Source organism: Heptranchias perlo, chromosome 31 (assembly GCF_035084215.1).
Source record: "Heptranchias perlo isolate sHepPer1 chromosome 31, sHepPer1.hap1, whole genome shotgun sequence".
NCBI lineage: Eukaryota > Metazoa > Chordata > Chondrichthyes > Hexanchiformes > Hexanchidae > Heptranchias > Heptranchias perlo.
Genome location: NC_090355.1, coordinates 9737119 through 9764937, shown reverse-complemented (window position 1 = coordinate 9764937; position 27819 = coordinate 9737119). Strand labels below are relative to the sequence as shown.

The 27819-nt window shown below is 41.8% G+C and overlaps 1 protein-coding gene and 1 long non-coding RNA gene across 10 annotated transcripts in view; one reads left to right on the top strand and one right to left on the bottom strand.

Moving 5' to 3' along the window:
- LOC137300492 (uncharacterized) overlaps window positions 1-27819 on the bottom strand; it is a 418621-nt gene that overhangs the window by 212009 nt on the left and 178793 nt on the right. The window lies entirely within an intron of this gene.
- LOC137300493 (uncharacterized) overlaps window positions 17792-27819 on the top strand; it is an 82319-nt gene continuing 72291 nt past the window's right edge. The window contains exon 1 of one of the 2 annotated variants that reach the window (XR_010958113.1): window positions 17792-17964. This is a non-coding gene — a long non-coding RNA (uncharacterized lncRNA). The remainder of the gene's footprint in view (window positions 17965-27819) is intronic. The other variant, XR_010958114.1, reaches the window with a different exon arrangement.

Here is a 27819-nt window from a genome sequence, read left to right as displayed (position 1 = left end):
TTCATGGGATGTGGGCATCGCTGGCGAGGCCAGCATTCATTGCACATCCATAATTGCCTTGGGAAGGTGGTGGTGAGCCGCCTTCTTGAACTGCTGCGGTCCGTGTGGTGAAGGTTCTCCCACAGTGCTGGTGGGCAGGGAGTTCCAGGATTTTGACCCAGCGACGATGAAGGAACGGCGATATATTTCCAAGTCGAGATGGAGGGGGAACGTGCAGGTGGTGTTGTTCCCATGTGCCTGCTGCCCTCGTCCTTCTAGGTGGTAGAGGTCACGGGCTTGGGAGGTGCTGTTGAAGAAGTATTGACAAGTTGCTGCAGTGCATCCTGTAGATGGTACACACTGCAGCCACGGTATGCCGGTGGTGAAGGGAGTGAATGTTTAGGGTGGTGGATGGGGTGCCAAACAAGCGGGCTGCTTTGTCCTGGATGGTGTCGAGCTTCTTAAGTGTTGTTGGAGCTGTACTCATCCAGACAAGTGGAGAGTATTTCATCGCACTCCTGACTTGTGCCTTGTAGATGGTGGAAAGGCTTTAGGGAGTCAGGAGGTGAGTCACTCGCCGCAGAATACCCAGCCTCTTCCAAGGTGAAGGGGAAGCAGCAGATATAGCTGCCAACAGTAGTTGTTAACTATGGACCAGAATTGTCCTCATGAAAACCATTATAACTCAAGAACATGCTACAGCATCTCAATTGCCACAATTTCCAAATTTGGCTTTTCAAACTTCTCAACATGTCATGCTCTCAATCTCAAAATGCTGAAAAAATCTGATTGTCTTGATGTGTGGTGTGTTGTCAGAGCTGAGCCTCTCCACCTATTTAGAACACATCCCCTCTCCTCTCCTCCCCCCTACAGCTCAGTGGGTTTGTTCAGCAAAGATCTCGGGTTCCATCATATGTAATGCCCCAACCCTCACCAACACAGAGTGAAACATTCAACAAGAACTTGTATATAAATGGCGCCTTTGACAGAGAGAACCATCTCAAGGCACTTCGCAAAGAGGCATAATAACACAACAACAGCAATAAGCCATTCAGCCCCTCAAGCCTATTCCCTCATTCAATTATATCACGGCTGATCTGTACCTCAACTCCATTTACCCACCTTTGATCTATATCCCTTGATACCTTTGCCAGACCAAAATCTATCGACCTCTGTCTTAAAAATTTCAATTGTTTTAGCTCCATAGCCTTTTGGGGGAGGGAATTCAACATTTCCACTACCTTTTGTATGAAAAAGTGCTTCCTGATTTCACTCCTGAACGGCCTAGCTCTAATTTGAAGATTGTGCCCCCTTATTCTGGATTCCCCCACCAGAGGAAATAGTTTCTCAGTATCTACCCTATCAAATCCCTTCATCATTTTAAAGACCTCAATTAGAGCATTCCTCAACCTTCTAAACAGAAGGGAATACAAGCCAAGTTTATGCAACCTGCTCTTATAATTTAACCTTTTATGCCCTGGTATCATTTTGGTGAATTTGCGCTGTACCTCCTCCAAGGCCAATATATTCTTCCTGAGGGGCGATGCCTAGAACTGAATGCAATACTTCAGATGGAGTCTGACCAGGGCTTCCAGCCCCATCGAGATAAAGGTCAACATTCCTTAAGCCTTTTTGATTACTTTTTATACCTGTGCACTAGCTTTCAGTGATTTGTGTACCTGGATACCTAAATCTCTTTGTTCCTCCACAGTTCTTAATCTGTGCCATTAAGAAAATATTCTGATTTGTCTTTCTTGGATCGAAAGTGGATGAGCTCACACATTGAACCCTATCTGCCACACTCACTTAGACTGTGTCCATTTGGAACTTTCTGCTCCCATCTACACAACTTACCGTGCCTCCTAACTTCTTTATATGTTGGAGTGTGTCTAACTCGCAATCCAGCTCAATGACTCTGAGCCGGAGTGACTGAAGAGATAAACATTACCCACAGGTTCATCCAGGGCAGTTTCAGTGTCCACAAGTTCTCACATTCTGCAGTCCCCACACATTACCTGTGCTGCCATTATCTGTACTTTATTTATTTTTATTTATTGTACAGCATTTACTTATTTATTTATTTCTATAGCCAACTGATTTGTCATGAATACTAAATTTTGTTTGTCAGATGGATTTAATTTTATTTCTTTTAGGTACTTTTTATTGCTCAATTTAGTTTAATTGTCCCATTTCTTTCTCTAATTGATAACAGTTTTTATTTAATTACTTTTTAATTACTTACTTAAAGCTGTTAGTTATGTTTTTGCCCTTGCCTCTTTATTCATTTCCATTTTATAAGTTTCGTAGCCCCATAATCTACCATATAGTTAAGTGTTAAAGGAAGAGTAAATAATTGAACACTGCTTTTGATCTTCAATTAATTTACTCAGCACTCCCGTCCCCTCGGCACCTAATTCCCACTCCCAATAAATTCCTCTTTTAAAAGTCCTCACTGCTACCCCAACTCATTCTGCTGTGCTCTCTGCTCGAGCTCTCAAAGAAATGGACTACCAAGAGAAAAGGAGAGATTGGGAAAGATGACTGAAAATTTGATCAAACAGATTTCGAGATGGTTTTTAAAGGTGGAGAGAGAAACGGAGAGGTGTGGGTGTTTAGGAAGGTAGTTTCAGAGAGTGGGACAGAGGAGAAACATTGGAGAATGGAGTGGTCAATTGTACTGAATCTTATGACAGGATTCAAGGCTGAAGTAGATCTGGACTCACTGTCAAGACTCTCACGTGAACAACGGCAATTTGAGAGGTGACTGCCACTCATGGGACCTTAACTCAGCAATGAAAGAACATCTTCAGAAGAAATTGGTGAAAGAAAAGGTTCAGATCATTTGATAGTGGCAAAGCTGGACTTTTATGGATTTGCTGGGGATTTATTAATTTGGAAGAGTGACTTCCTCAGGGCACAAACAACAGATTGTGATGTTCATAGAATCATAGAATAGAATCATAGAAGTTTACAACATGGAAACAGGCCCTTCGGCCCAACATGTCCATGTCACCCAGTTTATACCACTAAGCTAGTCCCAATTGCCTGCACTTGGCCCATATCCCTCTATACCCATCTTACCCATGTAACTGTCCAAATGCTTTTTAAAAGACAAAATTGTACCCGCCTCTACTACTGCCTCTGGCAGCTCGTTCCAGACACTCACCACCCTTTGAGTGAAAAAATTGCCCCTCTGGACCCTTTTGTATCTCTCCCCTCTCACCTTAAATCTATGCCCCCTCGTTATAGACTCTCCTACCTTTGGGAAAAGATTTTGACTATCGACCTTATCTATGCCCCTCATTATTTTACCTGCTCATCACATCGTGGAAGTCGAACCAAGTTTCCTCTTACCCTTAATTTTAAACTGGTGAACACACCAAAACGGATATTGTTCTTGGAGCTGGCATCACTCTGCAGAGTGGTTAATTCCCAACTAAAAAGATTGTTATGGAATGTTTCATTTCATTATTGAATTGAACTCTCATTATCCAGCGGATTTAAGGAGTTCCTCAAGTTCCTTAAAAAGGTGTGACTTTCTGTGTCACTAAATATTGGAACTCCACTGTAAAGGCCAAAACTCAGGTTAAATAAAATAGAATATCATCAGACTGGAGCATGCAAAATACACCAACGGAATAATTGTGAAAGTTGCTGGATGTCTCGAGGATGAAATGATTATGTATCTGACCTGTCAGATTTTAAGAAAAAATATTCCTTGCAGGCCTTTGAAATAGCAACTGGAATATTAAAATATTTTTTGTCCACCACGTTTCACTCCACTAAGCATTTGACAACTTACTATTCAACCATCTAAATGCTTGATCTTCCTTAATGTTTCAATGGATCCATCTCCAATTTGCAAGGAACATTTGTTACAATGGCACGTAAAAGATTGTGCTAAAATGATGAGGTAGTGAGTGCATATTAATGAGGCAATTAACAGATTCAAATATCAATTTTCATTTAATCTTATGAAAGAAAATTCATTTTTAAAACTTCTAAAAATCTGTGTTCATTCATTCTTCTGGAGACTTACCACAAATGGATAGGCAAACAACACTCGTTAATCTGCTAAATAGCTCAAAGACAAGGTAATTTACATATTAATCAACCTTTGTCGACATTTGTAAGCAAGCACTTTGAGCATCAATGTTTAACATGTAAATTCATTCAGTAATCGCCAGGCCTACATGAATTTTCAATTATTACAGGTAGAACAGTGATGTGATGTCTTTCCTTTGAAGAATCATGTCAGTAGAAGCTGTGTTTGGTAATTTTAATGTGTCTTTATTAACTGGGAGTGGGTCAGGGTTTGAAACCTCTCATTTTAAATTTTGCATACCATACTAGAAGTGTATTTATTTTGACATATTATGCACGTTAAATTGACAACATTTCAGCCCATGCGTTTCATAAGAAAAATGACTTGTATCATGGGGATTGGTGTTCATTAGTCAAAAAATCAGATTAGATAGAAGGTGGGATTGGAGCTTGCCACAAGAAAGGTGCCACTTTCTCCCATTGCTGTTGTTTGCACATGAACTTGAGGCAGAAAATCTTTAAGATAAGCTGATTGTATTTGAGCCACATTTATGGGATTATTTAGTGTTCGACGCCAAAGAAGTTATACGTAACAAATTAACTGCCACCGCAGCCCTTAAAACCCGATTTTCTGGGGCCTGCCTGGTTGGTTTACTTATACGAAGGTTCCGCAAGATTGGTTGCAACCACTTTTTTGCAATATTGAACATGATCTTATTTATGAATGCATTAACTGGCTGTATTAGAACCTGCCTTTCATAGCACTTATGCAGTTACCAGAGTTTGTAAATAAAACAGAGTCCAGTCGGAGTGGTAATAGCATTACTTAATTTTTTAATAATACACCGATTCCCAAATTTACGACAGTGTGCTACTGTGATATGTGCTGCAGACTTTTGGCTGGTTTGCACTTAGCTTTGGAGTGTTTGGTTAGGTGGCGTGACTTTCAAAGTGGTCAGTATCTACAAAGAAATGTTAGGCGTATGAGAGAAGTGGCATTAATAATCATATAAGACAATTGAATCCCCCAGACTTGAGCCAATCCAGCTGGTCTGCAATTTTAAAGGTGATGTTACCTCATTGATTTTAAGTAGGCGGCCGCTTCGTTAAGATGGCGGATGGTGGAATGTGATGCGAGTGTGTGTTAAGCATTCACCCATCAATATCGTCGAGCGCAATTTCTCGCCTGGCGCCACAAGATTTTAAAAATGACAAGTGCTTGAGGTGCAACAAAAATTGATAAGTATCTAAAAGAGGACGAGCACACTCATGTTCAGCTGTGATCCTTCATCAGAACTCAGTTCTGAGGTAGTGTTTCAATACTGATTCATCCTTATCCCTCCCAAAGCTACTGAAAAATGAAAATTAATTTATTTAAAATTTTCCACACTCAAGCTCACAATTGCTTCTGGATTGCCATGGGGGTAGTGAGATGAACAGATGGGATAGTAAATGAGTTTTCTCTCGTGAATGTAGGATGCACGGTCAGCTGGGATTACCAGAGGTGAGTGTCATACAAGGTTTCAGTTTGTAAATGTATCTGGAGTGAGATTCACAATAATAAGGAACTGGACCCTTTGAAGTTGTATTTAAATCACAACAACTTTAATTTTCCTGTCAGGAAAATCTGCTTTGAGCTTAAAAGGCAAATTACAAAAGGCTCCAAAATACTGCAAAATGTATCAATGTTGAAAGATTTTTTTTTGGTGGGGGGAATGAATGGAGATCCCAGATCCCACTACAAAACTAAGTCTCCTCTTCTGCGCTCACATCCCCCTTTAGTAATTTTTAAATTCCCAAAGCTGCACCTGCTGTTTTTGTGCTCCTTTGTCCCACTCCAGAGACTTGAGCATAAAGTCGAAGCTTTTCAGTGGAGTACTGAGGGAGTGCTGCACTGTCAGAGGTGCTGCCTTTCAGATGAGATGTTAAACTGAGGCCTCATCTGCTTTCTCAGGTGGACGTAAAATAGCCTGTGTCGCTATTCGAAGAAGAGCAGGTGAGAGGTGATCTCATTGAAATATACAAGATTCTGAGGGGCTTAACAGGGTAGATGCTGAGAGGTTGTTTTCCCTGGCTGGAGAGTCTAGAACTAGGGGGCATAGTCTCAGGATAAGGGGGCGGTCATTTAAGATTGAGATGAGGAGGAATCTCTTCACGCAGAGGGTTGTGAATCTTTGGAATTCTTTACCCCAGAGCACTGTGGATGCTAAGTCATTGAATATGTTCAAGACTGAGAGATAGATTTTTGGATTCTAAGGAATCAAGGGATATGGGGATCGGGCGGGAAAGTGGAGTCAAGGTCGAAAATCAGCCATGATCTGATTGAATGGCGGAGCAGGCTCGAGGGGCCGCATGGCCTACTTCTGCTCCTATTTCTTATGTTCTTATGTTAGAGCAGGAGAGTTCTCCCGGTGTCCTGGCCAATATTGATCCCTTAACCAACATCACCAAAACAGAGTATCTGGTCATTGTCTCATTGCTGTTTGTATGGCCTTGCTCTGAGCAAATTGGTTGCCATGTTTCCCTGCATTACAACAATGACTACACTTCTAAAATTATTTCATTGGCTGTGACTTTGGGACATTCCGAGGTTGTGAAAGGTGCTATATAAAAGCAAATCTTTCTTACCTTAGTTTTTACTCCCCCCCCCCCCCGTCTGCAACATAAGTAATCAAATGTTGGTTATACTTCAAACTTATGAGAAGCCCACGTCCTGCTATGCGTTCAGTCTAACTCTTTGTCTCCACCAGACATCAGCGCACGGAATTTCCCCATGGGGAGGTCCTCCAGCAGGAGATCAGCAGAACTGCCAGAGAATACGACGTGAACCGGTAAGAACGGCCATTTACTGAAGCTACGGCAGGTCAGGAGAACCCTGTGGAATTCAGCATCAAGGCATTTATTTAAGTTTGTTTCTGAGATGTCATCTTTTTTGGGATACTTTCAGCTTTTTTGAAACTGTTGAACTTTCACTAGTTTTTTTTTTAAAGTTTGGTAAATATGTCTGGGAGCTACCAAGTATAATAATTAACTGGCAGCCTCACCTCTGGCATGGGAAAGAGATGGGAACAACAGCGATCATACTCTTGATTGGCTTTAAAAAAAAATAGACTTTCCAGCTGTTTCCAAGTCAACCACCCCCCTCCCACCCACTTTTTAAAAATAATAGTTGCTACCTCCTCAAAAATGGATGGTGCAGCCAGGAAGAGTAAGTCGGTAAAGGAGATTTAAGTTGGAAAATATTCATTACTAACCCGGGAGTAGATTTTCAATTTACCGCCCAGATGTAAAACTGGCTTTGTGGATCAGCTACCCGTTAATGAAAACCAGGTAGCTTCTATAAATGGGAAACCGAGCTGAAACATCAGGTTTACACCCAGTCAGTAAGTTAAAAATTTACCCCACCCAGTCCAAAGGTGAACAAAATGTCCCACTGCTAACAGCAACACCTTTTTTTCCCCTTGAAGAAAGACAGCTACAGTTGCTCAATGAATTCCACTCATCACTGGCTGCACTTTTATTGTTTTCAAACTGGACAATTTTGATAGTGCTCCGTTAAAAGGTAATGATCTGTACATAGTTCCAATTGTTGCATTTCACGATCCTAATTCATTGCTTTAACCCAAGCCCTGTCTCTATCTGGCTGAGAGATGTGTAAGATGCGCACTTACGTGTCAGTAATAGTCTGCCATTAGTAACCACTGCATTTTGGAGGTTGACCTTGACTCATTCTAATTAGTATGCAAATAGGATAGTAAATCGCAGCACATAATAGATTGGACATAAAACTCCCTGGTAAACAATTTTAGATGATTTTACTATAAACTGGAAGTGATTACACTGCGATCATTAAATATAACAATCTATGCCCTGACTGACTGTCCTGGACAGCACAAGAACTGAACCAGAACACAATAGCCACCAAACGTAAAATTAGAAGTGTTAGTATTTTAAAGCCCACGAATGTTACGGCTGTTAATTAAACCTCAGTGTTATAAATTGCTCAAGAGTCTCCATGGTGGTTCAGTGAGGAGCCGCTCCAAACAGATCAAGGTGATCCCAAGTTTGACCTTTGGTCGGTTTTGAGTTTGTTGACTTCAGTGGGCTGTCAGTACAGCTATTAAAAGTCACCTCAGCGTTCCTCGGTTACGGGGAGGGGGGGAATCCGTGTGCCTCCTGCTGGAAAATGCCCAGGTGGGCATTGAGTGACAACAGGATCATGCTTGACTGTGCTGCCCCTGCAGTCAATCAGCCTGCCAACATCAATTGTCAAGGCCGACACATGAATGATGGCCACGCAGTTGATATGCCAGAGTGTTGTTACTCCCACCACGATTACACTTGACGATTTTGATCATCACTCATTACTTGAAACTATGTTAAAATGGCTGAGAACCAAAAGGAAGAAAAGGTCTTTGGAACTGCATTTTGCTATATAAAGTTTTCAAGCCAATTGTTCACTTTTTTCAGTTATGAAAAACTCAGTCAGACTGAAAGGTGAGCTTAGTATTCCCATGCCTCAAGAAAATAAGAGACAAAATCAAAGAAAAATATCAATAATAAATACTTATTGGCCTTTATGAAACTAAAAAACCATAAATCCGTTCATGTAGCGCTTCATCACGTCTCTCAGAGATGTCTCAAAGTGCTTTGCAATGAATTAATTGGCAGTCAGTTCCTCCTGTTATGTAGATAAACGATTAATATTTTGGACCCTTCACAGAAGGCACTAATTTCACTAAGTCTTGAAATACGGGGTGTGATTTCCCCTTTGACGTTCTGGAGAGCAATCACCTTTCCCAGCACTATTTTTTTTGTTCACTGAGTGCTTCTAATATTGAACGAGCAATCCAAAATCCTTTTATTTCATAAATTCCATACCAAGTGATCCAACAAATTAATTTCGCAACCGAGGCTCCGATGAACAGAGAGATTAGAATCTATGTAGTGGAAAGAGCCTTGTTAAACAAACCAGCACCTGAGTCCTGATCCATTTCATCTTGATAACGTGATTTAAGTTTGATTATTAAAGTAATTTATGAGCCATATGGGTCACTGACAGGAAAGTAAACTCCCCATCAAGAATTCCGCAAGCAGATTTAATCATCTTACTTTTCAATCCTCACACTCAGTTGTTCTCTCACGTTACTTCTGTGATTGCCATTTAGGAAAAGAAAAGACGATCTTTGGGACATTTTTCTCTCCTGCATTAACCTTTTACATACACAGAGTGCAAGTAGCCCAAGAAACTGTATGGCACAAATTGTTTAGAACCTTTTGTTGCACATTGCTTGCTTGCAAAATGACACCTGATCCAAGGTTAGAGTATATCTGCAACTTCCTGCTTCTCTGTTCGACTTGCTTCACATCTCAGGAAGGGAAGAGAACTAACTTTTCTTTTAAAGCAGGCTGCCGACTCACTATCGCTCATTTTGCACTATCACCACCCAAGACCAATCTCCCATATTTTCAAGCTAGCATGGAATCTGACCTTTGGTTCAATTTGGCATGGGAATTCAACTCTTTCCATGCAGTTCAATATTACAGAAACTTAATTTTAGTGAACATAGCACAATGATTCGTAATAAATGTGCATATATAATGATTTTAAACATCCCACCCTCATTAGCCTCTTCCTCAAAGCAGAGAAACAATGGGGTGCCATTATTTATTCATGATGGGATTCTCAATTACATATTCTTTGGAAGTAGGAGCAGATACCTTTAAATCACCGGGGATGGGAGCAATGCAGTGTTCTCAGCGCTCCCCCCCCCCCCCCCCGCTGTCAGTAATTGATTTATCGGTGAAACGGATGATGTGACTGGAAGTGAACCGAATCAGGGAATCTTCAGATCCCAGTCAATTCACTAATAACGGCAATGACGACTTGTCGAACCAAACACATGGCTTTCAGGCCAGAGTCCCAGTACTGCGAATCCTACAACTTAACGTCAGCAGCGAAACATTCAATCCTTACCGCTATCCGCCTCAAGGTTGACATAATTTGCCTTGAAGAAATTCACACTGCAACAGATGAAGCCGGTCGGTTCGCTGTCGATGAATTGGGCTTGGTACGTCACGCACCGTGCAAAGAATAGCAGAGCAACTACATCCATAATAACATCTTCGTCGCAACTCACATCCTAAATCTCTGTGATGTCATTCGGATTGGTAGTTTCAAGATTATGAACAAGTCAAACCTGGGGAACAACCTACTCCCATCTCACCCAGCTACCTACGTTGGTGATTTTAATAGCCACCATGCAGAATGGGGTTACTCATAATCCAATGAAGAAGGTGATCAGTTACAAAGTTGGGCATCCAGTAGTGACCTTGCCCTGATCCACAACTCTAAACAGTGCTCAGTGAAATGGGGTCAAGACTACCGCCCTCATGTCTGCTTGGTCATATCAATCAACAGTCACCCACAACCAGCATCATGCAATGCCCTTCATTACATTCCACACAGTCAACACCAACTATCATTTACCCATGTCGGCCTGTGACTACCACTCATCAAAAGAGCAAGGAAACCCCGATGAAATTTCAGGAAAGCTAATTGGAATTGGTTGACAGAGACTGAACGAATCATTGTTACTATCCCAGGAAGTAACAGCCCCAGCGAGGAAGCTTAAAAATGGTTTTGTGGCACTCTCTACAAAGCTGCAAAATCCACAATCTCACGTGGCTTTCACTCCTTGTACACGCCGTGCCTGGACAAATTTTGAAACTGTACAAGGAAACTCAGACATTGCAGGCCACCTGCTTGAATCACTTGATACTGCTCGTCAAGTCTGTTGGGAAGAGTCAAACTCAAGAGATAGATTTTACAGGCTCGAGTCGGAAAGGCGAGACCCTCAGCCGTCACCTGGGTGCTGCTCAATGGCAACTCCGTCATTCAATGCCGTTGCCAGTCACCTATGAAAAGTGACCAGAGCTCCCAACAACAAAGTCTTTGAATGAAAAGAAGTGATGAACTGCAGCGCTTTCATCAGAATGCCTTGAACCAGGACCCCTCACCAGCCTTCACACCATCGGAACTTGGCTCTGCTGCAACATTTAAAACCTGGTACCGCAGCTAGCTTCAACATATGCCTTGCATTTTTCAAGAACTTTGGTCAACAAGCTTGTAATGATCTATGCTGATGACAGTGTTTTTGTTACTCAAGCTAGTGATTTTTCCACACTGGAAACTACATTCACTGATGATATGAAACTTATGGCGGAGTACTGCCTAAAATGGCATCTTCAACCAAGTACCACAAAGACTGTGTCCTCCATCTTTCACTTGCATAATGCTGGTGCCTCAAGTGAACTCACTATCATCCCAAATGGTCAACTTCTTAAACACAATGCTCACCCTGTTTACTTGGGCGTCACCAAGGACCGGTCACAAACCTACAAAAACCATCTGCTAAAAACTGCTGGGAAAGTCAAAACCAGAAATAACCCAATCACCAAACTTGCCAGCTCGGCCTCCAATTTACGCTCATCTGCTCTCGCACTCTGCTGTTCAGTTGCGGAATATTGCGCTCCCGTTTGGGCTAACTTAACGCACACTAAGCTGGTGGATACTCAACTGCATGCTACTGTGTGCCTCGTGTCAGGCAGATTGTGCCCTACTTCCCTCCCATGGTAGTTACCAGTCCTCTGTAACACAACTCCTCCACATCTTCAGCGTTCAGATGCAGTAACAAAATTGGTAAATAGACTTTATGGCAAAATCATATTGCCAGTTCATTCTGATTTGTTCTATCCACCAGCAGTGCGGCTCTCTCTGAGACACTAATGTGGTCAGCCTTTCCTGATTCCTTTGAATGTTCCTTACCAGCTCACTGGCGTGATGAATGGACAGCTGATTCTCCTATAAATCACCATGTCATCTCCGACCCTACAGACTGTCAATTAGGATTCAACCATGTCATAGTTGGGTGCTTCTCAACCACTTTCGATCTGAACAGGGACAGTACGCCTCAAATCTTCACCGATGTGATGACAATGAATGTCCTTGCAGACAAAAACAAGCCATGTCCCACATCGTTGAATCATGCCCACTAACTAAACCATCTGATGGCCTATATGCTTTGCATGCTGGTGATGACTATGGCTGGAATTATATGCCGAGTCTGCATATGCTGAATAAATAAACATCACCCGTGTCACATCAACTCTGCACTGCTCAAATATGGACAAGTTTGTTCAGGCATGAAATCCTCGATATTAAATATTTCATCTGATCCTATAGTTTATCAAAGCAATATCATCCTCCTCATTAATGAAGCTACTTCATAATATCATTCAGATTGCTACGGGTATATTTTTGTCATTGTCAAATAGACAATTAAAATTCCATTTAAAATTCAATTAATTCAGATCTTTGAAATTATGGGTGCAGTTAAATTACTCTTTTGTTGTACCTCATTAATTTGCGATCCAATTAATTGGTTTCTTACACATGTAACATTCTTATTTTATCAAAGCAGTTCATTATAAGTAAAGCAAGAATCACAGTGGCAGTTTATTGTAACAAACTTTGTGGTACGTTTGAAGAAAAGTTTTCAATTCAAGGATATGGTATTCAGCAGCATAATCCTTTATAATTTGGACCAATCCTGAAAGTTGTTCTTTTACTGTGTCTTTATGAAGGGAAGCTGGAGCACAATGAGCAGAATGTCTGAGTCACCACTCAATCACCAGTGGGGACTCATGATTGACAATTACCAGGAAAAGATTGTGCCTCATTATATAAAGAACACTGGAGGTTAAATTACCGCTTGGGCGGTACGCAAAGCAAGCGATAGCAAATTGGCAGCCTGTTTATGCTCCGCCCGATTTTCTTTTCCATTCAAGTCAATGGGTTGCCTATTCACTCACGCCCGTTTTGTGCCACAGTCCAAGACTGATTTCACCCCCATTGCATTCAGTGATTTCAGATTTCAGCTATATTCTCATTTTCAAACTGGTTTTACTTTCAGACCTAACTCCCAGGCTTTCCATCGCCACCATTTTCATCAGACCTCTCACTTCCTTCGCAACGCACAGAGATCCTTCATTTCTCTCATGTCTTTTATTTCTTCCAATCGTCTATTACTTAACTGCGATCATCTGTTACGCCATTCCACTGATGTCTCCTCTCTGTTTGTTTGGCTTTTCTAATATGCCTGTCTGTCTCCTATTTTTCGGGTTTTGATAAAGGGTATACACCTGAAATGTAAATTTTCTATTCTCTCCACAGATGCTGACTGACCTGTTCTGTTTTTGTTGCAGATTTCAGTATTTTGCTTTTTACTTTATATATAAAAGATCCCCACTGTCACACAGTTATAGAATCATAGAGTCATAGAAAGATTACAGCAAAGAAGGAGGCCATTCGGCCCATCGAGTCGACGCCAGCTCAATGCAAAAGCAATCCAGCGAGTCCCACTCCCCCATATTAGTCCTGCAATTTTTTTTCCTTTCAAGTCCTTATCCAGTTCTCTTTTGAAGACCACGATTGAATCTGCCTCCACCATCCTCTCGGGCAGTGCATTCCAGATCCTAACCACTCCCTGTGTAAAAAAGTTTTTCCTCATGTCACCTTTGGTTCTTTTGCCAATCACCTTAAATCTATGTCCTCTGGTTCTCTCACTTAATAGTTCATCATATTTGCATAAAGATTGATACAGCTGCTGTGGGTGAATGAAATATGAATGATTTGCTGTTGAGTGGAAAATACCAGAAACTCTGTAAAAGGTAATATTTTTTGTATATCGATCTGATAACAACTTAAGCTCTTTTGATGTTCTTGGGTTTCTATTTCAAAGAAGCACCACACTCTGGGCACTTTATCTCAGAAAAATAATGGCCCCAAATTTCCTAGATCGCAGTCATGCAGAAATTGCGCTGAAATTTACAACGGTTTCTGTGCCGATCTTGATGATGGGAACTTACGGTGAAATTCCAAACCAGTTCATTTGCCGACATTGGAATGTAAAATCTGACATGAAACAATTGTTACCCATTTATGTTAAAACTATAGATTGTAAACAACAACTTGGATTTATATAGCACATTTAACATAGTAAAATGTCCAAAGGAGCTTTGCAGGAGTGTTACCAGACAAAATTTAACACTGAGCCACCCAAGGAGATATTAGGACAGATGACCAAAAGCTTGGTCATAGAAGTAGGTAGGTTTCTAAACCTCTTATAAAGTGCTTTCTAAGTTATTTTTAAAATGGTGTATTCCCCATAGAAAATAAAGACATACTGCAAGTTGTATTGCTGTTTAGTGGATTTCTTTTTTTGTAAAATCAGGAAATGTGCATGAGTGTAGTGTGAAATAGAGCAATACCACATCATTTAGGATCTGACAAGATGCGATCTGGGTTGTCCAGTTGAGATCTCAGCATTTTACCAGCAGGTCACCTGGAGAGGAACTTATTTCTGGTTCAGCCTTTCATCTCTACACATGCAACTGAAAAGACATCAGCTCCATTGCTATGTCAAGTAACAAAGATTGACTTGTAACTTCACCGTGGTGTCTGTTTTGAGCAGTATCCAACGCTAATGTCAAAAAGCTACTGTAAAGTTGGAATTATTCAGAAATACCTTTTGAGTTTAACATCCCTACCAGATGTAGTTTCACTTTTGAGTGGACGCTGTGTTGCTGTCCTAGTGACTTCACCCTTCTGCCATGGCTGCCCACTCTCGGAGCCTCTCGCCTCTGCTGCTCCTCTTCCATTGTTAGAATTCCAGAACAGAATTATGCCCATTGTGAAGGCCATTCCAGCTGCTTAGTCCTTCTGAACATGTGCGAAGGTCCAAAGAATTTCAGGTGCATGAAAACTGACAACACTTTGGTTAAACACAGTGCAAGTCTCAATAAGGAAAATTCAAGAAAGAAAATCACAAAGAAAATCACTATCAAACTTCAAAAACCTCCATTATGCTGATAACCGGTAACTTTGAGCCATGCTGCGCCTAACGTTTTGGGCGTAAATCTACGCCAGTGTATTATTCGTGTTAATCCAGGAAACTCATGTGTGCTCATCTTTTGCACAAAGCTATGTAAATAAGTAGCAAAGAGTTTTGGCGGACGTATCTCAGAAGTGGCGCAAACGACCAGGGACCTTCTCACGTAACAATGTTTCGGTATAAGACCGGCATAAATAAGTTACGCCTGGATTTCCTCAGGAAAAAAACGGCACAACGCTGCTCTTATGGCGTAATTACGCCAAAATTATCTGGAAAATTCAAGGCCATCCTGAGGTAATTTCTGGAAGTGTTTAATCAGTGACAGATGGCTGTTAGAAATGCTCCGGAAAGGTTGAATTAAAGAATCCATTTCATGTTCAGGACTCCATTTTGTGGTTAAAAGACAGTTTTTGCAAAATCTGCTGATATCTGTATCTGTAGAATATCTGTAGAATGTCAACTAGACGGCCCACATCTCCAAGACTGGTACTGGCTGTAGCCTTGTGTAGTTCTGACCTGTCTGTTTGACGATTATGTTTACATTTTCCGTACATGTAACAAGACAAGGTGTTTCTGTTAAGTCCAAAGACCCATTATGGAACTTCCACCCACTGATACCAAATCTGTGGAATGATGAGCTGATCTGAGGTAGTGTAAACCAGTGGTAAAGTTGAGTATAATTAGGATAACCAAAGTTGCTGCATTATTTATCGGAGAACGTGAATACAGTTGGCGGTCGAGTTTCCGCGAGTTACATCAGCATAATCCGAGTGGAATCAGCCGAAGCAGCGCAAAAGATCGTGCAATTTTAAACGCAGGTGAGTTACACCAAAAATCACTTCCGTTCATGTTTTCCGTGATCTTTTACCCTGGTTCAAGATTCAATTTGCCCGGATCAGGCCCCGTCCACAAAACCGGCCTCGACCCCAGGTCGATATTGAGAATTTCCATTGATTGCAATTTGAAGAGCCTTCCCCAACCAGCACATTCATTTTCTTAGGCGCATAGGCACCAGTCGGCACATTTTAAAAACTTTATCAAATCAAAAAATATTTGATTTACGATTTACTAAGAAACTAACTAGTGCACACCAATGAAACTAGTAAATGGTTCAGTATAGACTTTTTAAAAAAAAGTTATTTTTAGTGAATTTAAATCAGGTTACTCACAGGTGGACAACTGGACAACCTTATTAAAAATGCTTATTTTGCTGATAAACCCATTTTCAGTCATATTAATAAAACTGCAATAAAAACAGGACCTTAACTCTGTTTCTTTCTCCACAGATGCTGCCTCACTTGCTGAGTATTTCCAGCATTTTCTGTTTTTATTTCAGATTTCCAGCATCCACAGTATTTTGCTTTTGATTTAATAAAACTGCACTAGGTTACCACTCTTAAATACATCAAGGAATGCTTTATTTTTTTCTTTCCATTAAAAAGTAACGATTACGTTCTATTACGCTGCCCGATTACGCTGGTTCATCCACAGGATGCACTGCAGCAACTCGCCAAGGCTTCTTCGACAGCACCTCCCAAACCCGCGACCTCTACCACCTAGAAGGACAAGGGCAGCAGGCACACGGGAACAACACCACCTGCCCGTTCCCCTCCAAGTCACACACCATCCCGACTTGGAAATATATTGGCCGTTCCTTCATCGTCGCTGGGCCAAAATCCTGGAAATCCCTTCCTAACAGCACTGTGGGAGAACCTTCACCACACGGACTGCAGCGGTTCAAGAAGGCGGCTCATCACCACCTTCTCAAGGGCGAATACGGATGGGCAATAAATGCTGGCCTCGCCAATGACGCCCACATCCCATGAACGAATAAAAAAATGGAAGATTTTACGATTGTGATTATGCAAATGAATTTTAGCGGAAACTTGAACTGTAACCTAACCAGTGCAATTTCAAGCGTATTTTGGGTGCAATTTCCCGATTGCGCCCAAGGCGGAAACTCTACCCCATGATATCTAAGAAAACCTACGTTAAGAAACAATTTAATAAAGTTTATGCCTTGGAATGGTTAATTCTAACTTAATATTGTGCCCCCCAAAATCTTGGGAGATTTAAAAGTAGTCCTGCTTTTCATTCATTTTGGTCTATTTTTAAAGAAACTATAATAGTTAATTCAACCTGGGTGCACTGGGTTAAGTTTGGGAATGAATATCCGTCAGGAAGTTAAGTGCACCCTTTGGAGTCTTGTGACTGATTGTGGTCAAATGGACCCTAGTCCAATTTAAAACTTTGATGTTTTTAAAACTCTCGGCACACTGAAGCAGATGCTTAATACACAATAGTATGTTAGTTGCAGCCTTTGTATCGTGGATACAGCTGGACTATTTCTGATCAACATTCAACATACAATTTTCAATGACTCAGATGTGGACGCACTCATGGCATTGGAGTATAATTATTGCACAATAAAGGTTAGTTCTATAAGGAAAAACTCAGCCGTTAGATTTCCTGAGGGGACCACGTGCTTTCAGAGTTAATCTTTGGTGTAATATTCAACTGATTCACCATTAAAATTCTTGTTTTTGTACATACAAAATGGTGGCTGTGCACAACTTTTACAAGGCACGCAACAGTAATTGCAGTGTCCGTGCTGACTGTTAAACACTGATTACTGCTGTTTGCAGTTATATTGGGAGTAGTGTGAAGAATAATTATATTATGATTTATAGTCCATAAACTTTTAATATACAGTGTGACTCTGTTTTAATAAACTAAGCTGGGTGGTGTGCACAGTTGATAATTTTGGAACCTGGGACTGTTCCAATAGTTAATTTTTCTTTACAAGAAAATAATTGACATAATTAATCCAGACTTAAGCATCTTGCATATCCCTTATCTTGCTCCTCTCTCATTCACACTCACAGTGTGGGGCATATTGGAACTCCCACGTGCTGCCTTTAAAATGTTCCTTTAAAGTAACAAGAAGTTGATTGGGAGAGTCTGTTGGCAGGCAAAGGGACGTCTGGTAAGTGGGAGGCTTTCAAAAGTGTGTTAACCAGGGTTCAGTGTAAGCACATTCCTTATAAAGTGAAGGGCAAGGCTGGTAGAAGTAGGGAACCTTGGATGACTCGGGAGATTGAGGCACTAGTCAAAAAGAAGAAGGAGGCATATGACATGCATAGGCAGCTGGGATCAAGTGGATCCCTTGAAGAGTATAGAGATTGCCGGAGTAGAGTTAAGAGAGAAATCAGGAGGGCAAAAAGGGGATATGAGATTGCTTTGGCAGATCAGGCAAAGGTGAATCCAAAGAGCTTCTACAAATACATAAAGGGCAAAAGGGTAACTAGGGAGAGAGTAGGGCCTCTTAAGGATCAACAAGGTCATCTATGTGCGGAACCACAAGAGATGGGTGAGATCCTGAATGAATATTTCACATCGGTATTTACGGTTGAGAAAGGCATGGATGTTAGGGAACTTGGGGAAATAAATAGTGATGTCTTGAGGAGTGTACATATTACAGAGAGGGAGGTGCTGGAAGTCTTAACGCGCATCAAGGTAGATAAATCTCCGGGACCTGATGAAATGTATCCCAGGACGTTATGGGAGGTTAGGGAGGAAATTGCGGGTCCCCTAGCAGAGATATTTGAATCATCCACCGCTACAGGTGAGGTGCCTGAAGATTGGAGGGTAGCAAATGTTGTGCCTTTGTTTAAGAAGGGCGGCAGGGAAAAGCCTGGGAACTACAGACCAGTGAGCCTGACATCTGTAGTGGGTAAGTTGTTAGAGGGTATTCTGAGGGACAGAATCTACAGGCATTTGGAGAGGCAGGGACTAATTAGGAACAGTCAGCATGGTTTTGTGAGAGGAAAATCATGTCTCACGAATTTGATTGAGTTTTTTGAAGGGGTAACCAAGAAGATAGATGAGGGCTGTGCAGTAGACGTGGTCTACATGGACTTCAGCAAAGCATTTGACAAGGTACCGCATGGTAGGTTGTTACATAAGGTTAAATCTCATGGGATCCAAGGTGAGGTAGCCAATTGGATACAAAATTGGCTTGACGACAGAAGACAGAGGGTGGTTGTCGAGGGTTGTTTTTCAAACTGGATGCCTGTGTCCAGCGGTGTGCCTCAGGGATCGGTGCTGGGTCCGCTGTTATTTGTTATTTATATTAATGATTTGGATGAGAATTTAGGAAGCATGGTTAGTAAGTTTGCAGATGACACCAAGATTGGTGGCATTGTGGACAGTGAAGAAGGTTATCTAGGATTGCAACGGGATCTTGATAAATTGGGCCAGTGGGCCGATGAATGGCAGATGGAGTTTAATTTAGATAAATGTGAGGTGATGCATTTTGGTAGATCGAATCGGGCCAGGACCTACTCCGTTAATGGTAGGGCGTTGGGGAGAGTTATAGAACAAAGAGATCTAGGAGTACAGATTCATAGCTCCTTGAAAGTGGAGTCACAGGTGGATAGGGTGGTGAAGAAGGCATTCAGCATGCTTGGTTTCATTGGTCAGAACATTGAATGCAGGAGTTGGGATGTCTTGTTGAAGTTGTACAGGGCATTGGTGAGGCCACACTTGGAGTACTGTGTACAGTTCTGGTCACCCTATTATAGAAAGGATATTATTAAACTAGAAAGAGTGCAGAAAAGATTTACTAGGATGCTACCGGGACTTGATGGTTTGACTTACAGGGAGAGGTTAGACAGACTGGGACTTTATTCCCTGGAGAGTAGGAGGTTAAGGGGTGATCTTATAGAAGTCTATAAAATAATGAGGGGCATAGATAAGGTCGATAGTCAAAATCTTTTCCCAAAGGTAGGGGAGTCTATAACGAGGGGGCACAGATTTAAGGTGAGAGGGGAGAGATACAAAAGGATCCAGAGGGGCAATTTTTTCACTCAAAGGGTGGTGAGTGTCTGGAACGAGCTGCCAGAGGCAGTAGTAGAGGCGGGTACAATTTTGTCTTTTAAAAAGCATTTGGACAGTTACATGGGTAAGATGGGTATCGAGGGATATGGGCCAAGTGCAGGCAATTGGGACTAGCTTAGTGGTATAAACTGGGCGACATGGACATGTTGGGCCGAAGGGCCTGTTTCCATGTTGTAACTTCAATGATTCTATGATTCTATGATTCTATAACAAATGCTGAGGATAATCAGGGTGCTAAGTTAGAGGGGTCACTAAATCGCACTGTTAATATTCAGTAAATACACAGAGTCCAGCATGTATCAGTGATCGTTCCATTTTAATTGTGTAATGTATTCAACACACTCACTCACATCCCTTTCCCTGTTGACGTCACCAGCACCCGCGGATCAAATTTTCAAAAACCTCAAACGGGAACTGGTCCAGTTTGCATATCATCTTTGTATCTCTAAGGTTTAAACCCAATCCAAACTAATTGCAGGAAATTGTTCTCTCTCTGTAGACTGGTGGGGTCCTTTCAAAAAAAAGTCAGCTTTAGCAACTTCAACCCAGGTCTTCATGGCACTGGTCCTTACCACAAAACTATCCATAAATCTCACTCAGAGAAGCCATTAGGATGGCTGTTAGAGGAAATTGAAATTCTACACTGATGTATAGTGGAGTGCTACTTTGAGGTTGGTACAGGGAGGGACCATTCTGTATCTAATCTGGAAGCATGACAAGAGTGACATTGGAACATTTTTCACCATTTTATACCAAGTCTCTAGCATCAACAATCCTTTCCTTTGTGAGCAGAAAATACAAAGCTGCGCTAAAAGTTGAATTTAGCATACATTTTGTTTTGATGTGGTAGTTTTGGCAACACGCCATCTTTAAGTAGTAATATATGCAGTCTAATCTTTTGGATCCTGATTATATTTCCCTCAAACTTCCATCCAGTGGAGGTTCAGTCTCTTGTCCCGACTGTTCAACTCAGCTTTAATCACTTAACTCCAATCTCCCGTGGCTAAAAATCTCTCTCCCTCATCTTATTAAATTCATCTGCTGCCTCTACAACTCTCCGAACCTTGATAACCCGACTGAACTTTTCAACCTTTTGTTAGCAAAATCAAATTTACCAGCTTCAATGTTCAAAATCAACAATCACTTCTCTTCCACTGATGAATGCTGCTCTAATGTGGAGCTCCAAAGGAACATTAAGAACATGTTTACTTCAAGGGACATTGTCATCTGGTGAAGTGACCTTGCAGTATACTCAATTATATGATGACTCGTAACAAATTTTGCTTTGCAGTGAAATGTTAAACTTCAATAGCAATTTAAAAATAAACATGTAGGTTCCTCCGAAGGTTATGTGTGTAAATGCAGCACAGAATTTGCCATAGAAGTAGTGCAACGAAGGTTCACTTGATTGCTTCCTGGGAAGAGAGGGTTGTCCTTTGAGGAGAGATTAAGTAGAATGGGCCTATACTCTCTGGAGTTTAGAAGAATGAAAGGTGACCTCATTGAAACATTTAAGGTTCTGAGAGGGCTTGACAGGGTAGATGCTGAGAGGCTGTTTCCCCTGGCTGAAGAGTCTAGAACGAGGGGTCATAGTCTCAGGATAAGGAGTTTGCCATTTAGTTCTGCGATGAGGAGAAATTTCTTCATTCAGAGGGTTATGAATCTTTAGAATTCTCCATCCCAGAGGGTAGTGGGCTGTAGATGTTCAGTCATTGAAAATAATGAAGGCTGAGATTGATAGATTTTTGGACTCTAAGGGAAGGGATATGGGGATAGGGCGTGAAAGTGGAGTTGAGGTCGAAGATCAGTCATGATCTTACTGATTGGCGGAGCAGGCTCGAGATGCCATATGTCCTCGTCCTGCTCCTATTTCTATTTCTTATGTAGAATGAGCTACGTGGCCAGAAAGATGAAGGAGGTCCCAGGTACTAGTTTGTGCTGAGTTACCTGATCTCAACCGGGATGTTAGTGGGGGCACTGCCATTGGGCCTCAGTGTAGCTGGGGCTAAAAAAAAAGAGAAAGAGGGGAAAAAAAACGAGGGTTCCTGATCCTGACTGCTGTCCAGAGACTAATCTGGAAAGCATCGCTATGTGGAAATTGAGTGAGCACAAGATAGGGTTTAGCTGTAACGGCCTCCAAAGTTGAACGGCTCATCGCCACTCACTACCTGAGCTCACATGCCTAGAATGATGAGCTTGGAGCGGAGGTACCAGAGGAATTCCCACCTTTGGAACTGTACATTACTATGTGCCACCACCTTCAGGAGAAGGCAGGACAAAAAGGGGATAAAATAACTTTCACAAGAGCGCATGCTGCAGCACATGAGACAACATGCGCTGCAACACCCATCAGCCACTTGGGTGAACAACAGGGCAGCCATCGGAGATCTTGAACTAAGTTGCTCCTGGATGTTTGATAGAACGAACAAACGAGAATACTTCCCCATGACCATCACACCCTTCACACTGGCACAAATTTCAATTTAACAAGGCTATGTCCCAGCAGTGCGATTTATCAGCTCTCTGATGAATGACTATAGAAGATTTATTTTTGTATTCCTCTTAAATGAATGTGATTATCCTGTCAAGTATGTTCGTACATTAAAGTCACTGAGACCGTATAACATACTGAGAAATGTCATTTTTCCAGTAATACTTTGCCCTCGTGTGGCACCAATTACTAAATAATAACTCCCTTATTTTACTTTAGTTAAATATACTCAGGCTTTTAACAAATATTTAACATGGTGCTTTGTTTGACATTGGCCTAGATTCATGCCCATCTCACTGACATTTTACAGACCAGGCAATTTTACAATTATGCTTTGCAATGTGAGGATTTTTAATGAGACATAAGCTAGACTGGAACCCGAAGGGAAAAAGGTCAGTTATTTTTTTCTCTTCCTTCCACCATCACACTACCTTTCCTTTATTGTAACCAGTCTAAATTTTTCAGCTTTAATTGCTTTCTTCAGTGACAGCCTACAAGGCCTATGGTCTTCAATGTAGATAATCAAGCTATCTCTGGTTACAGAGGATTTCAGCTGCACAAAAACGCAAATGGAACGTGAATTGTGCACCTGAAAGTGACAGGCAGAATCTCATCAGTGGCAGCCCATCAAGCACTGACAGACTATAATAACTTGAAAATTGTTTTGCGGACTCCATGTTAAAGTTACCAGTAGGTAATCAGAAACTTCCTGCCGTATGTCAGTAATATTGGATGTCTGTAATACTGTGGTAAGCTTGTATTCATATTGATTGGTCCATGCCAGCAAGGTGACACCATAGATCAGTCAGATTGTTTTGGGGGGAGAAAAAAACCCCAATTTCAGCCCCATTCATTCAAGAATTTTACCAACTTAACCAGACTTCTGCTAACTCTCAAACTTACGCCTGGACTTCTGTTCTGTTCTCTCGCAAGTCCACACTAAAAGCTCCACCTCAATTTCCCCACTCCCACCCAGGCTCCGCCCTCCCGAGTACTCCAGTTCCGCCCCTTCCCAGTCTTCCTCATGATAGGTTTAGGAGTAACCGCATTCCCTTCCACTCTCCTTGGCTGCGAGCCCTGTTCCGACAGTTGGAGGGACTTTGCAGAGGTGGTGGCGATGCTTCAGACCAGGGATCAGAGCTTTTACCAGGCAAGTGCCCTCACTCAATCTCTGTACCCGGAAGGTAAGTGGATGTGCAGAGTGCAGCTCCTTTTGCTTCACAAAATCCAAGCAACAGGCAAACCAGCTGTTACCCAATCCCGACTGAGCCCCTGCCCCCTCTTAAAACTCACGTTGTCGCTCAGCAGCAGCAATGCAACGACTGCAGACACATCTTGGCAATGATCCCTGACCCATTGAGCTACATCATTGAATAAATTTAAAACAGAAATAGACAGTTTCCTAGAAGTAAAGGGAATTAGGGGTTATGGGGAGCAGGCAGGAAATTGGACATGAATTTAGATTTGAGGTTAGGATCAGATCAGCCATGATCTTATTGAATGGTGGAGCAGGCTCGAGGGGCCGATTGGCCTACTCCTGCTCCTATTTCTTATGTTCTTATGTGCTTATGACCCCAAAGCAAAGGGGCTACCATTTCAAAACTTCCCTTGCTCCCCCTCTCCAGCACTTCCTTCTCATCGGTGACCCTGAGTTCATGCTGTGTACCCCCCCTCCCTCAACACTTCAAATTTGGGCCTCAGGCTGCACTGCATTTACTTCCTGCTCCTTCCTCAGCCTTGAACCCTGCAGTTTCCCTGCCCCATGGTGCAAACCCACTCTCCTAGTGTCTTTCTCACTTGTGTGTGCTGCAGCTGTTCTGAATGTAGCAGTACCAGTTCGGGCCATAATTCCAGATCCACTGTCACATCAACAGGGAGAACAACCAGGCTGGGGCACAAGGCCCTGTCTACAGTTCCATTGCTCGCACCTTGGTGCCCTCTGCTGTCTCCTAGTCCATGATGCAAACACCTCTTCCCTCCAAGTCAAGGACCAAACCTCCCCATTTCTCCTCCATCCATACACCACCATCTCTGGGATGCAGTCTCTGATTCCCTGCATTTTTGACTCACACCTTATGGTTTGTCCTAGTCTTTAAAAGAAGGTACAAGTTGCAGGTTCAGTGTGTAAGGTGCAGACATGTACCATGAGAGAGGCATACAGAAAAGAGAAGACAGAAGGAAGTACAAACTTAACGGGGGGTAACTAACTTTTAGTGATAGTGTCAAACAGGCCATACCTGATTGGCTGCCCGTTATAGATGTCTCCCAATATTGCCTATTTTACACTGTGACCAAAAGTTAAAATTACCCCCAATGAAAGAGCGACACAGAGAGAGAGAGAGAGAGAGACCGAAATTGGAAGAGCAAGATTAAAAGTTACAGTAAGAAACCATTTTTATTTTTGTCCATAAACACCAGCACAGGAGATCAACTGGTGAAGACACTGAGGGGCAGAATACAACCTCTGCTCATGGGAAGCTAGAATTTCTCCTGTTGGAATTAGCACTGCTGCACCTTTTCCTTTGAGCAGACATCACAACTATCAATAGAGAGAGAGAGAGAGAGAGAGAGAGATGGTTAATGCTAAGTATAGTAAAAAGAGGCATAACAACATAAGAAATAGGAGCAGAAGTAGGCTATATGACCCCTCGAGCCTGCTCTGCCATTAAATAAGATCATGGCTGATCTTTGACCTCAACTCCACTTTCCCGCCTGATTCCCATATCCCTTGATTCCCCTAAAGTCCTAAAATTTATCTATCTCAGCCTTGAATATACTCAACAACTCAATATTTTCAGCCCATTGGGATAGAGAATTCCAAAGATTCATAACTCTCTGCATCAAGAAGGTCCTCCTCACCTCAGTCTGAAATGGCCGACCCCTTTATCCTAAGACTATGTTCCCTAGTTCTGGACTCTCCAGCCAGGGGAAACAACCTCTCAGCATCTACCCTGTCAAGCCCTCTCATAATCTTATATGTTTTAATGAGATCACCTCTCATTCTTCTAAACTCCAGAGAGTATTGGCCCATTCTACTCAATCTCTCTTCATAGGACAACCCTCTCATCCCAGGAATCAATCCAGTGAACCTTCGTTGCACTGCCTGCAAGGCAAGTATATCCTTCCTCAGGTAAGGAGACCAAAACTGTACACAGTACTCCAGGTGCGGTCTCACCAAAGCCCTGTTCGATTGTACCAGGACTTCCTTACTTTTGTACTCCAACCCCCTTGCAATAAAGGCCAACATACCATTTGCCTTCCTAATTGCTTACTGTACCTGCATGCTAACTTTGTGTTTCTTGTATGAGGACACCCAAATCTCACTGAACACCAACATTTAATAGTTTCTCACCATTTAAAAAATATTCTGTTTTTCTATTCTTCCTACTAAAGTGTATAATCTCACATTTCCCCATATTCTATTCCATCTGCCACCATCTTGCCCACTCACTTAACTTGCTTATATCCCTTTGCAGACTCGATGTCCTCCTCACAGCATACTTTCCCACCTAGCTTTGTATCATCAGCAATTTTGGATACATTACACTCGGTCCCTTCATCTCAGTCATTAATATAGATTGTAAATAGCTGAGGCCCAAGCACCGATCCTTGCGGCACCCCGCTTGATACAGCCTGCCAACCTGAAAATGACCCTTTAACCCTACTCTCTGTTTTCTGTGTGTTAACCAATCCTCTATCCATGTTAATATATTACCCCCCAACCCCATGAGCCCTTATCTTGCATAGCAATTTTTCGTGCCTTTTGGAAATCCAAATATTCTACATCCACTGGTTCCCCTTTATCTAACATTCTAGCTACCTCCTCAAAAAACACTAATAGATTTGTCAAACATTCTTTCCCTTTCATAAAACCATGTTGACTCTGCCTAATCATATTATGGTTTTCCAAGTGTCCCATTACCACTTCCTTAATAATGGATTCCAGCATTTTCCCAACAACTGTTGTCAGGCTAACTGGCCTGCAGTTCCCTGTTTTCTCTCTCTCTCCTTTCTTGAATAGCGGTGTTACATTTGCTACCTTCCAATCCATTGGGGCCATTATAGAATCTCGGGAATTTTGGAAGATCACAACCAATGCATCCACTATCTCTGCAGCCACATCTTTTAGAACCCCAGCATGCAGGCCATCAGGTCTAGGGGATTTGTCAGCTTTTAGTCCCATTAATTTCCCTAATACTTTTTCTCTTCTGATATTAATTACTTTAAGTTCCTCACTCTCATTAGCACCTTGGCTCCCCATTATTTCTGGTATGCTTTTTGTGTCTTCTACTCTGAAGATAGATACAAAATATTTGTTCAACGTCTCTGCCATTTCCTTATTCCTCATTATAATTTCTCCTGCCTCAGCCTCTAAGGTACCAACGTTTACTTTTGCTGCTCTCTTCCTTTTTACGTACTTGTCGAACCTCTTACATTCTGTTTTTATATTTCTTGCTCGTTTACTCTCATATTCTATTTTCTCCCTTTTCATCAATTTTTTGGTCATCCTTTGCTGGTTTCTAAAACTCTCCCAATCCTCAGACTTACTACTCTTCTTGGCAACATTATAAGCCTCTTTTTAAAAAATCTAATACTATCCTCAACTTTTTTAGTTAGCAATGGGTGGATCACTTTTACCATGGAGTTTTTATTTCTCAGTGGAATGTATATTCGTTGAGAATTTTGAAATATTTCTTTAAATGTTTGCCACTGCTTATCTACCGTCACACCCTTTAACCGAATTTCCCAATCTACCTTAGCCAACTCGCCCCTCATACCTATGTAACTGGCTTTATTTAAGCTTAAGACTCTAGTTTCGGACTTAAGTACGTCAATCTCAAACTCAATGTGAAATTCTATCATATTATGATCATTCTTCCCCAGAGGATCCCTTACTATGAGATTTCTAATTAACCCTCTCTCATTACACAATACAAGATCTAGAATAACCTGTTCCCCGGTTGGTTCCACGATGTATTGTTCTGGGAAACTGTCTCGAATGCATTCCATGAACTCGTCCTCCAGACCTGCCAAATTGATTTGCCCAGTCTAGATGAAGATTCAAGTCCCCCTTGATTATTGCATTACCTTTGTTACAAGCTCCTGTTATTTCTTGATTAATACTCTGTCCAATGGTATAGCTACTGTTAGGGGGCCTATAAACTACTCCCACCAGTGTTTTCTGCCCCTTGTTATTTCTTATCTCCGTCCATACTGGTTCTACTTCCTGATCTTCCAAGGCAAGATCCTTCTCACTACTGTTATGCCATCCAGGCAACTGAAAATGACTTCTCTGGCAATCCCGACTGGCAGACTTGACAGGAAGGGGATACCTTCTGGAAAAGGATGAAGAATTTTACAGTCGTGTTTATTTTGAGAAGGCTGCTGATGCAGTACAGCTCATATGGCATGATCATGGAACTGGAGCAGTGTTTAAAGAGGTGATCATGC